Source organism: Orcinus orca, chromosome 18 (assembly GCF_937001465.1).
Source record: "Orcinus orca chromosome 18, mOrcOrc1.1, whole genome shotgun sequence".
In the NCBI taxonomy this organism is placed as follows: Eukaryota; Metazoa; Chordata; class Mammalia; order Artiodactyla; family Delphinidae; genus Orcinus; species Orcinus orca.
In genome coordinates this window covers 74,070,122-74,083,556 of record NC_064576.1, presented here as the reverse complement: position 1 = coordinate 74,083,556, position 13,435 = coordinate 74,070,122, and positions in this window count along the sequence as shown.

The window sequence follows — 13,435 nt, the reverse complement described above, 5'->3', positions numbered from 1 at the left end:
CTGGAACCCCAGTACCTGTCGAACAGCAACACCCTGCACACATCGCTGGAGAGCATCTGCCTTGTGGGAGCTATTCTTGGAAGTCACGAACAGAATAGGCATCGGATTACTGTTATCTGTCCCAGAGAATCACGTATGTCCTCAAATGTGAGACAACTCCTTCGCTACAAAGCCAATGCATTCTACACAAGGCCGGACAGCCTTTCCCAAACACTTTTCGTTATGCGGTTCCCGGCTCAGAAGCTCAGTGGCTCCTCTCTGAACGCCACCCTCCTTAGCCCGGCAGCCGAGACCCTGCACAAGCCCACCTCTCCCTTCCTCTTCCATCATCACGCTGCACAACCTCCATCCCAGCTACCCTGTGCTGCTGGCTGTCCCTGGGCACAGACGCTCATCCCTGCCTCCACTCATCTGTCACTGGACCCTCTTCCCTCCCAGTCCCTGCCCGTAAGCCGACTCCTACCCATACGCCAAGGCCCCACCCACTGGTTCCTTTGGCTGTGAGTCCTCCTTGAGTGTTCCAACTCACATTAACTCTGTCCACCCACAGACCTATGGGACTGACAGCGTCTGCACAGGACACTGCAGTCTTGCGATGTCATCTGTGTTGTTGCCATGCACGATCCAACTGCATGTGTGGGACTCCTGCCCGTGTTAACCAGACCGTCAGCCTTCATGCTCCATCTCTCTGTACCCTCAACGTGCCTACAGCAGCACACACAGTAGCTGCCTCCCGAGAGTTGGCTGAATGAATGATTGAAGGGCCAAGACTTCTTCCCCTCCTTCTCTGGACAGGCTGACCAAAGCCTGCAAAGGCTGTTGGAAGGGAGAAGTGAAGAGACATCTCCACTCTGTCTGTGGACCTTGGGCACAGCCCAGGGTGATAGGGTGACTGGGACTGCCCTGGGCTGAAGCAGGTAGGGGCAGCTCCCAGGCAGGCTGGGCAGCTCCCACTGTCACTCCTCACCCGGAGCAGCTCCCTGGCTGCCCAGGCTGCGGACACGGTTGGCTGCTGAGAAAGAGACTAGTGCCCCCAAGGAAGGGCTCTGGGACCAAGCCAGTGGCATGCACGCCGTAACTGTAGCAGCCACTGGGGCTCTTCTCCGTAAGAATCATATATTTTAGAATATCTTGTTAAATGCAGATTTATCCCTCAACTCTGAAAACACGATCTGTTGCTTCTGTTATCAAACCAGCTGGCTTCGTCATATCTATGGACAGCATATTTTCCAGGAAAGAGTCTTTAAATCTCCTCTGGCAAGTGTCTCCTACTGGCATTTCCCCATCGAATGTGCATCATCCTTACACACAGCAAAACTGGTTTTCCTTTAGAAGTTGGCGTACAAGTAACTATCATGTAGTGAAAGGACACGTGACGTGTCATAATACACAATGTCATTATTATTAATGTGTTCACTCTGTTGGTTACTGAAAATCGAGAAGACTCTGGCTTAGAGTCCTGGAATTTCTCCAGCAGATCATATGCGCTAGGATTTTTCCTTTGAGATCGTAACAAAGAGCTTGTTGTCCTCCAGTATCCAATCTCCCCATTTTAGTTAGTAGGAGAATGCTTGATTTTTAGCTGGACACAAGACTTCTTGACATAGATATCACATTTCCAGCCCCCTTCGGAGCTAGGTGTGCTCATGTGACTAAGTTCCGGCCAATAAATGAAAGTGTCATGTGTGACTTCAAATAAGTGCCTTTAAAGTAAGAAAGTGTGCTCTCCTTCTTTTTCTTTCATCTTTCTGCATGTTGGGATGCCAGCATGATGTCTGGAGCTCAAGCAGCCATCTTGGACTATGAGGTAATATGCTGAGGAAGTGGAGTGTAGCTAGATAGAAGGAGCCTGGGTCCCCAATTATTGGGAGCTGACATATCAACCCTGGGCTTCATTTACAAGAGACAAACTTCTAAATTATTTAAGCTGTTATTATCCTGATTGTCTGCCATGGCAGCCAATTGTAATCCTAATTGTGGTGGTTTTTTTTAATGTCTAATTCTACCCATATGCTATGGGCTTTATCACTTGTCTCCCTTGTCCTCTGACTTTTGATTAGATTTAGGCAACGGGAGGCACTGGCAAGAGAATGGAGGGTGAGAGTTGAGAGAGAGAAGGATATTTTTTCTTCCTTGCTTCCTCCATGCTTTAGTGCCTTGATACAGCAGGGTTTGCTCTTTCTCACCCTACAGTTCCTGCCAGGAGGCCTCTCCTCCTTATCTCCAGTTTTCACTGGGCTCTGGCAACACTCTTTTTCCTCTTTTCCCTTTAGACCTGGGGTAGTAATGGCTTCTGAATGTTGCTAACCTCTGGGATGCTCAACAACCTTTGTGGGTTCCCTTAATCGTGCCCACACCTCTGGAACTGTCCTCTTATTAATTTGCCTCTGGTTGTACATTTTAGTAGAATCCTGTTTTCTTCTAGGACCCTGCCTGATGGACCAAGGACCAATGGGAGAATATCTTATCTTACTAGTCAGCACCTTCATGGCCAATCAATAAATAGCATTTTACTAGTTTACTTTACACAGACGTTTACCCTGTTGCCCACAAGGACCACAACCTGCAAGGGCCACCCCAGTTATGACTGTTGACTATCCTATGAGCTGTGTAAGCGTCTCCTATGGGCTTACCTACTATAAGACATGGTTCTGTTCTCAAGGAGTGTTCAGTCCAATCAGGGACCGTGAGGAATGGAGACAGGGCTTAATCATGTGAGGGGGAGAGTGAAACTACTGTCATCACTGGGGTAAAGCTCACGTGTTAGATAGTAGTGAGCAACAAGGTAAGGGCCTTTGAAACCAGGCAGAGAAAATTGAGTTTAATTAGGACCAAGGAAACTGGCGAATGTAAGGTGACATGATAAAAAGTGCTGCTTCATCAAACTGTATTTGACAAAAGCTAATTGTCTTATTCTCCTTGCCTTCTCTTTGCCCACTATTCCTTTCAGACCTTGTAACTGCTACTTGAATTCATTTTATAAGTCTGGACCTGCTCCTGTCTGCCAATGCCAAAATGCTAAGTCCACCTTCCTTTGGAATGACTTAAAATGCCTCTTGGGACTTCCCTGGTGGCGCAGTGGTTAAGAATCCACCTGCCAATGCAGGGGATAAGGGTACAAGCCCTGGTCTGGGAAGATCCCACAGGCCGCGGAGCAACTAAGCCCGTGCACCACTACTACGGAGCCTGCACTCTAAAGCCCGCGAGCCACAACTACTGAAGCCCGTGCTCCGCAACGAGAGAAGCCACTGCAATAAGAAGCCCACGCACCGCAACAAAGAGTAGCCCCTGCTCGCCGCAACTAGAGAAAGCCCACGTGCAGCAACGAAGACCCAACGCAGCCAAAAATAAAATATAAATTAATTTTTTTAAAGTGCCTTTTGCCACCCAGCTCCAGCTAACATCTCTAGTGTCATCTCCAGACACTTCCATCCACCTGCCTTTTGATACAGCTCCCACGATGGGCCACCAACTCCTGAACGAACCACATACACGCAAGCTTCTGAGCATTTGCATGTGCTGTTCCCTCCAACCCAACAGAACTTTGTGCAATGATGGAAATTCTATATCTACACTGTCCAGTATGGTAGCCACTAGCCACATGTGGGTGCTGACCACTTGAAATGTGACCAGTGTTCCACCAGTGACTGAGGAACTGAATTTCTAATGTTACTTAAGTTGCATTGATGAAATTTAAATACCCGCAGTCACACGTGGCTAGCAGCCACTACACTGGACAGCACAGCTCTCGCCGAAATGTTCTCTATTGTTCTCTCCTCCCCTTACTCCCACAAGGGGTCCAGGAAACCCCTAAGGGTCATTAGGACAAATTTAGATGTGCTGCCTCACTACAGCTTTCTGTCACCTGACCCTCATCCCCTGAGACTTAATCACTCCCTCAGCTATGTTCTTCCAGCACTTCACACATGCCTTTATCTATCACACAGCACAGGGCCTCTCCCCCTGCTTCCTGGCACCTTACTGTTCTCACACTTTGCTGTACAGTACTAACTGCATTTCTCTAGGTGAGCCTTGCCCTCTTGCCTCTAGGCCTTGGCATACGCTGTCACTGCTGCCTAAAGCAGTCTCCCCTACCCCTCTCCCCTGGCCAACTAATGCCTTAAGATTCAAACTTAGATGTCTCTTCCCTTATGCCATCTCCCACCCCAAAACCCAATTAGGACCTTTCCTTCCTAAGTACTCTCATAGTGTCCTATATTTACACACCCTAGTTCTCTACAATGAACCTGTGTTTGTAGCCTGTTTCCCCCTCTGTACTTTAAATCTCTTTGAGGGCAAGGACCGATTATTATTCAAGCATCTATCACAGTGCCTGTCACATAGTAACATGAGCTGAATATGACCAAAATACTCCTGCTGGGATGCAGTGGGGAGAAAAATTGTGGAGCTGCTGTCCAGGGTCCTGAAATAGCACAGCTGGGTAGTGTGTGGATTGCTGTATGTCCAAACTCTCTGGCAAAGTAGAAACCAAGCTATAGGATGTTACGGGGAGAGGAGAGAGCAGTTGAGATATAGATGACAGGAGAGAGAAAGAGACAGACATGGGGGGGAAAAGAGGGAGGGATGGAGAGAGAGAGAGAGAGAGAGAGAGAGAGAGAGAGAGAGAGAGAGAATGAATAAGGAACTGACTTAGATGATTGTGGAGGTGTGATGAGTCCAAAATCTGCAAGGTAGGTCGGCAAGCTGGAGGCCCAGGCTGCAGTTGCAGTTTGAGTCCAAAGGCAGAGTCTACTGGAAGAATTCCTTCTTGCTTGGGGGAGGTCAGTCTTTTGTTCTGTTAAGGACTTTCACAGGCTGGATGAAGCCCACCTACGTTATAATCTGCTTTACTCAGAGTGCACCAGTTTAAATGTTAATCTCATCCCCAAACCACAGTCACAGAAACATACAGAATACTGTTTGACCAATTATCTGGGGACAGTGGCCCAGCCAAGGTAACACATAAAATTAACCATTGCACAGGTTATAGGATATGTTATGTTGAGAGAGAGAGGAGAGAAGATATAGGATACAGGAGTGAGGGGCAAGAGAGAGAGACAGAGAGAGACAGAGAGAGATCCAGCGGCATAGCTACTCCTCAGGAAAATAAAATTTTGCTGTCTCATCCAAATCGTTAGTGTTAACAAGAGAGAAGCTACAACCCAAAATAGAGGAACCAGTGAACCCCTAAAGGAAAGTAAGAACTGTGTGCAAGTGTTGCCTTGAACAACCACATTCACATAGGCTAGCAATGCCAACTACGTATCAGGGACGATTCTAAACTGTTTCCATGGATTACTCATCTAATCCCCACAACAACCCTGAAAGGAGGCATGACTATTGTCCCCATTTTATAGATGAAAAAACTGAGGCACAGAGGTGTCAGTAACCCCTCAAAGACCCCCCACTCTAGGAAGCAATGGAGGCAGAATTAAAACCCAGGTAGTCAGTGCTGAACACTGAGCTATTTCTAACTGAATCCCAGGCTGGGGAGGTTATGTCTGCTCAGCTGTCAGTGTGGAGCCCTTTCCTTTAATGACACTAGCTAGCTGGTTTGTTCTGGGCTCTGAGGAAGAAGATTGACCTGTACTACACACAGGCAAAAGAATATGTCTTTTAAGTATACACCTTGATCTAGGAAATAGCAAGCTGTTATTTCTCAACTATACTTCAATATAAAATAAAATCTAAAAAAAAGAAAGAAAAACATCAAAGCTAAGAAAAAGGGAAGACTACATATGAGCTTCACTTGTGTTATTTCCTTTTAGGGTGTAATATTGCAAATCTAGAATTCTACATGTTCTGTCCTTACTTACGAATATACTCTTAAGGAAAGGAAAATAAGGGGCCAATATTTGGTCACCTCCTTTGACCCCAGGGAAGGCTGGAACCGTGGGAACTGCTGTCTACTAACTTAGAACAAGACTGTGCACCGTGGGAACAATTCTCGTCCTCAGGTGGAATCGCTGGGTCATAAAGCTGATCTCACCCCCGCTCCTTAGCCGGATGCTGCCTCTGGTCTATGAACATCTTTACTCTCTCCTGGAAACCCCTATTTCTTTGCATCAGGGAGGCTTATCAATTTTTAAATTATTACTAGTTCTAATTATATGGATGGTCATGTGCTCTGTCATTATATATAAAACAGTGATTAGTAATTGGGATACAGTATGTGGCGTGGTAAGTACATTGCTTTAGTGCCATGCAGACTGGGAGTTCATTTTTGTCTCTGTCCCTTACTGTGGTGTCATCTTGGGCAAAGTCATCAGCCTCTTTGAGCCTCGGGTTCTTCCTTGACACTCTCAGCGTTGCTGTGGGCATCAGGGAAAATGAACGTAGAACACTTCGCACGGCCTGGGACGTAGCCGGGCCGGAGAGCACTGGGTGTTATTATCACTATTAGAACCCATCAGCTAGGGCCTTTCAAAAGTGACCTGCCAAGGTGCTGATCACCACTTCCTCTGTGCACACAGGTGGCTACCTTCTCAGGTGAGCAGCAGAAAGCCTTTTGCCGGGAGGTAGAAGGGAGAAGAACGGCCCAACAGTGAAAAGAAATCCCATCAGCGGTTTCTTTCTTTTCTTTTTTTAAATTTTTCTTGTCTTATTTTTTTATTTTAAGTATAGTTGACTTACAATGTTATGTTTAGTTTCAGGTGTACAGCAACGTGATTCAGTTATGTATAAGAATCTTTTTCAGATTCTTTTCCATTATAGGTTATTACAAGATATTATGGAATATAGTTCCCTGTGCTATACAGGAGGGCCCTGTTGACATCAGTGGTTTCTGACCCCTGCGTGAGGCTGTTCTGTAGTTGAGGTTCGTATACGCGGATCACACAGTCTCCCTCCGCACTGAGGCCATTGCACTCCCAGCTCCCGCTCTAATCTGTGGGCCTGGGTGAGCAGCGGGGATGTCTTACCCTATACAGGCTTCCATTTCTCCGTGGGGTTCATGGGTGCACAGGAAACACCAACAGTTCTACTCTTACTTTCTTCCAGGATGCTCAGCTCCCTGCCTAGCCGAGCTTGAAGACATTTTCCTACGAAGCCACGTCTTACATGAGACCAAACTCCGGGCAGAGGAGAGAAGCAGAAATGGCCCATCTAAGCAGGCCCTGCTCCCGTGACCCCAGGGAAATGGCGCCCTCAGGTGCTGCCTCAAGAACTGTGGGTCAGCCTGGGAGCTGCCTGATTTCTCTTTGAGAGCCAAGTCTCTACAAAGCAAACCTTTTATGGAAAGTCTTAGTTTGCAGAACTCCTCTTCTTTGAGAGAGATTCTCTGGGTGAAATGCGCTGTGCCTTCAATGAGAGGGGATGGAGTTACTCAGAACTCAGCTTTCACCTGGCCGGGTTATCACATTTGGCCACTTTTCGCCCCGTGATCTTCGAGTGGAAAACAAAAGCCATGAGGTAGGGGAGGACATGCCTCCTCGGCCCAGGGTCTGTGTCTCTTTCTTTTACACCTTTCACTCTGATATTCCAGGGAGTGTTCTGGAACAGCAGAAGTGACTCTCTTTTCCCGGCACGACAAGAATGACCTGCAGTCCGTTTTCTCTTACACTGTTCTTGTGAGCTTTGCCCAGAAGAGGCAGAGCCCCGTGCACTGCCAGCTGACTCACTCCAGGCCCTGAATCACACCATTGAAATGAACCGCCCGGGGCCTGGGGGGACAGGGCCCTCCCAGCCTTGGATGGGTTACTCCATTAGATGAAAAGGGACTTGGGAGGCAGTTTCCTTGGCTCTAGGACACTGTAAACACTAAATCCTCTACCCGCTTTGCATCCTGCCAGCTTAGGGAAAACATCCCGGTGACTGTCAGGGTCGCAGAGCCAGAGCTGGGTGAGTCCCATTATCAAAAGGGAACATGTGGGCTGTTTTCTTCTTTGTTTATTTTAAATGTTTCCATAACCAGGAAGAAAATGTCATTGAGACTTAGATCCTTTCTCTGGGCTTTGAGAGATGAACCACGAGTGACCCAGTAGGGGCAGTGCCGTGCCAGAGTTTCGGAGAGTGTGAATGCACGACAATAACTAGGTTTAATAATCGTCTTAGTACTAGACCTCGGGGGATCCCTGGCAGCCTCGATTACTCTGATTCTTATTTTCCTTTGCCCTGTATTGTCTTTAGTCACTCTTGAATGCAGAGACACTTTTAGCCAGGAAGTTTGGGTTTCCTATTTCAAACCTGCCGCAAAGAATGTCACCCACCCCCACTTATAGTCTGTGTCTGTGGTACAGATAGTCTGAAGACAGTGTAGACCGTGTCTCAGCTCGTGTGATCCTGCCTGCCTAATGATGGTTTTCTCCCTTAATTGCTAGCGGTAATCTAACTCTAATGTGCTTGCTAATAAGCACAGCTTAGAAGCTCCACGTGTAAAGGTCTGGAAGAGTCGTTCTTTCATTATTGTCACTACATATTCTCATTTCACATGTGCGGAGGCAAAAGTAATAGAAAAAGTATAAAATTCTCTGGCGATAGGAAGAAGTATAATCTTCACAAAGAGAGAGTTGTGGCTTTAGCTTAGACGTATCAAATGCTAGTGTTGAAAGGACATGGAAAGATCATTTATTTAGACCCTTTGTTTTTATACGAGGAAACTGACGCTCAGAGAGACGCAGTGCCATTTGCTGGGGTCACACAATTGCAAAGTGGGGCCAGAACCCAGGCCTCCCAACTCCCCAGCCTGGAAGGCTGGCAAGGCGGAGTCTTCATACTTAAGGATGGATTTGCATGTCCTACTCTCGGACTAAGCTTTCACAAATACATGGGCCAGATGTCCGCTGCAGTATTAATTATAACAGTGAAAATCTGGAAACAATCTAGATGGCCAACATTAAGAAAATTATAAAATGAGTGGTGATATACTTAATATCTAAATATTATACAATTATAATTATATGTTGCCTATTGTAATTATATGTTATGCAAACATTACAAATCATTTTTGGAAAATATCTAATGACCAGGTAGAATGCTCACAACATAATGTTGAATGAAAAAATACCAGGCTACAAAACTGAATGCATATAGTGTGATAGCAATTTTGTTTCATATAAGAGTAGAATACGTCAAAGAGGGATTTTTTTGAGATGGTAGGATTATGAGTTACGTTTGTTCTCTTTCTTAAACTTTTCCATGTTTTAAGATTTTCTACAATTTGCATGTTTTAATTAAATGTAAAATTAGAACAAACTTGTGATTTTTTTAAGAGAAAAGATATAATCAAGCCTCAGTCACTTGAAAGAACTTTTTCTCAGACTGAGAGACGGCGATTACAGAGGATTATGAAGAAATTCCTGGAAGCTAGAGAGCTATTTGCACAACTGCTGTCGAATTATTAAATGGCAAAACTTTAGCGAAAGTGAAGAAGACAAGTCAACACCAGGTGCTCCTATGTTTCCTCCGGTCCCTTCTTTCTGCAAACAGTATCTGTTGTAATGAGTGGAGTGTGGTTTCTGTGTGTGTGTGTGTGTGTGCACATGCGTGTGTGTAAGTGATGTGTAGCACCGGGCTACACTGAGTGCCCAAAGAATTACAACCCTCCACCGTAATATTCCACTTACTAGAAATAAAACAAATTTAAATTAAGCCAACCTCATCTTTTTTGTATATAAAATAGAAATTATTTGTTGACACACAGTGCTTCAGAGGATATAACAAAAATTACTTAGCCTTTGATCCAATAATCTTATCTCTGGGCATTTACATGAAGGAAAAAATTAAGAAGAAGAAGCAGCTCAAGATATCTGTTCCCAGATTATTTCAAACAGCATAAAATTGGGAACAACAAAGAATTCCTAAAAGAGGAGCATTTGTAATAAAACTATAGCACATTTGGAATGATATTATGAAGAAAATCATTATAAAGAATTGCTTGTGATCTAGTATTTTAAAATCAGAACATTAAAATGTATATTATTTTGTCATCATGAATATAATTATCTAAAATATATGCAGAAAGAAAAAACTACTAGCTATTTTGTTAGAATGGTAGGGTTTTGGATTACTTTCTCTATTTTCTGATTTTTTAATACTAAAAAAACGCTGATGGGCTTCCCTGGTGGCGCAGTGGTTGAGGGTCCGCCTGCTGATGCAGGGGACACGGGTTCGTGCCCCGGTCCGGGAAGATCCCACATGCCGCGGAGCGGCTGGGCCCGTGAGCCATGGCCACTGAGCCTGCGCTCCGCAATGGGAGAGGCCACAACAGTGAGAGGCCCGCGTACTGCCAAAAAAAAAAAAAAAAAAAAGCTGACAATTGCTCCACTGGTTTTGGGAGTTGCCTCCTGCTGGGCTTGTTTATAACTGTCAAATACAGCATCTATAATATGCAGTGGTAAAAAGGCCATCTCTGGACTCAGACTGCCTGAGTTCACATGCCTGGTTCTCCCACCTTCTGGCTGTGTGAACTTGGTGGTTTACTTAAGCCTCTGTTTTCTCATCTGTAAAATGGGAGATCATGAAAGTATGTGAGCTTTGGAAAATATCTGTAATGGTTCACATCTCCCAGGGTGAACTGGGTGGTAAAGTTTCTACCACAAACCTTCATGGAGAAATATATTGCACTCTTGGCTGTGGGAGAGGCCAAAATCAAAGGTGCAGGCAAAGCTGCAAGTAGAGGTGGAATCCTAGTTGACAAGTTAGAGAAGCAGGTCCAAAGTCTTCACCTACTCCAGGAAAAGGACTAGACCCTGCCAGAGAGCAGCAAATGGACAAATTCAGAGAGGGAAAGTAGGCAGTCCTGGAGCAAGGGCCTAATGCTGAATTTTTTTCGCCTGTACCTTTATCTATCTATCTATCTATCTATCTCTATGTATTTTTAACTTTTGGAAAATTTCAAACCTGTCCAAAGTAGAAAGAATGATATAACAATGTACTCATTACCCAACTTCAAGAAAATGAATGTTTCACCTAATACCCCACCTATACATCCTCCTTAGATAATGCTGAAATAACACTTTTATCCCTCCATCTGTAGGTACTTCGGTACATATCTCTAAAAGACATACTCTTTTATTTAGCATAACCACAACATGATCATCATACCTAAAAAGTTAGCAATAGTTAACAGTGCTGTTTGAGGACTCACCCTACAGGGAGGTGAGTGGGAGGCCTTGTGCATTTGAACAGTCGGGGGGCAACTGGGAGCCCAGGCCCGTTCATCTGACATCACCCCTTCCCCCAGCACCGCAGAAAGGGCAGCCCTGAGAACTACCAGAGTTGTAATCCAGCTGGTGGGAGGCTGGCAGATTCAGCACAGGGCTTTGCACTTCTGTACGTCCTGAAAGACCAAAGTCAGGGCTGGAACGATGAAGGAATCTTCCAATAGACCCCAAACAAACAGCCTAGAGGATGCTGTAGGGAGGTGGTTTTTAAGCAGAGTTCACAGCACCCAGGAACACTGAAGAGGGAGGAAGGAGTGAGGAGAATGAAAAGGCTTTGTCTCTCATGACTCAGCCATGAGTCTCTTTCAGTCTCTTTCATCTACTGGGCTTCTAGAGCAGGGTCATCGAGGGAAACCTTTCCATGGCCAAAGCTTCCGCTGGAGAGTTTCCCTTGCTAGTCAGGGGGGCACCTGTGTTGAGACGGGCAGAGGTGGGAGAGCATAGGGTGGGGAGCCCAAGACCCCCACCTCCACTGACCTCAGACCAGCCATTTACCCTCATTCATCATCTGTAAAGTGAGGACAACACTGGTCTTTGCACGGATGAAATGAAATTAGGTATGGGGACAACATCTAGCAGATATTGGGTATTTAGTACATTTTAGTTGCTATCATCTAAATATATCTGCCAAACTCATGAAGCACCATATTGAGACGCTTACAAGATATTATTTTTCAGGAAATTTGGAAAAATGTATTATCATATTTCCGCATCTTGGTGCATGTCCCCTGACATAACTTGCCGTGCCGCTCCCCCAATGACCCCATTCTAAGCCTGTGGAATAAGCTAACCTCTCGCAAGCACACTCCAGGCCGGCGAGTGCAGTTTCTGCACAGGGTGCGACAGTGACATTCTTTGGCAAAGCAGGGACATCTAAGGAATTAGTCTCCTGAGCATGACGTAGCCGGAGGTAAGGGGACCAAGTGACAAGCGTCCCAGATCCTGGGACCATTTGGTGGCCCTAAGGATGGGATTCTTCCCCACTATGCATCTTTCTCTTATTGTTTTATCCGAGGAGATTAGACTTAGAAACCTTTTGGAGTGTGATTCATAATGACTCGACCCACATAAAATCAGGCCTCAGAGCTTCAGTCTCCCAGGGAACACGTTATGTGACATCCTTTGCTGTGATTCACCGCTGCATATCAAAGAGAAAAGATGGGCCCCTTTTATGGGGGCCGGGGCTGAGCGGGAAGGGAAGGAAGGAGAATGCTGGTGAGGACAGCTCGTTGCTGGGAGTCAGCTGGCTGGTGCAGTGTGAGGTCCTGGAAGGAGGATGTGCCTTTTGCAGGAACACAGCTGAGCTCAGCTGAGACAAACAATAACCTTTGATGTATCCAAATTGCTTTCCCGTTTTTAGCTTCCCCCGACAGAGGGATGGGGTTTTCTGGATCTTTCCTGCTCCCCAGGAGGACCATTCTCCACTCCCCTCGGGTAATGGGCTGTGACTGTCGCCTGATGAAATAGCCACTGCTTCCCAGCTTGCCAGAACAAAATCTGGCGCTTGGCACAGAAATCGACACTCCCCATCCCTCCATGACAAAAAAAAAAAACAGGAATGAAATGTTTGCCTGGCACTTGTCAGCCCAGAATTCTGACTGACTGAATTTCTTTAATCCTCTGTTGTCATGGAGATGTGCATAGGAGCCTCCAAATCGGGCGTGCGCAGGTGAAACCACGAAGATGGGCAGTTGGTTTTTGAACTGATGGTTTCCTCTGCTCCCCTGACATTAAAAGGCAGGCTGGGGGCTTCCCTGGTGGCGCAGTGGCTGAGAGTCCGCCTGCCGATGCAGGGGACACGGGTTCGTGCCCCGGTCCGGGAGGATCCCACATGCCGCAGAGCGGCTGGGCCCGTGAGCCATGACTGCTGGGTCTGTGCGTCCGGAGCCTGTGCTCCGCAACGGGAGAGCCACAGCGGTGAGAGGCCTGCGTACCGCAAAAAAAAAAAAAAAAAAAGGCACGCTGGGGAGGGCTCCCTTCACACACATCACACTCCCAGATCCGCTCAGCTGTGCTGGGACCAGACCACTGTGCACACCAGCCCGAATATGCCCACCCCACACCGTCATAAATCCTTCCTCCTCTTTCTCTCAAACACACCCGCTGCATTTGACTGATGTTAATAGAGGGTTTCTGTGATGGGGTCCCAGTTCCCTGAGAGCTGTCCGTCCCTGATGTCAAAGGAGCCTCTGGTTCTCTCTAACCTTTCCTCAAACAAGGGACAACAAGAGAATTCCAAGTCCTGCACAGAATGTTCTCTTTGGACAACTGAA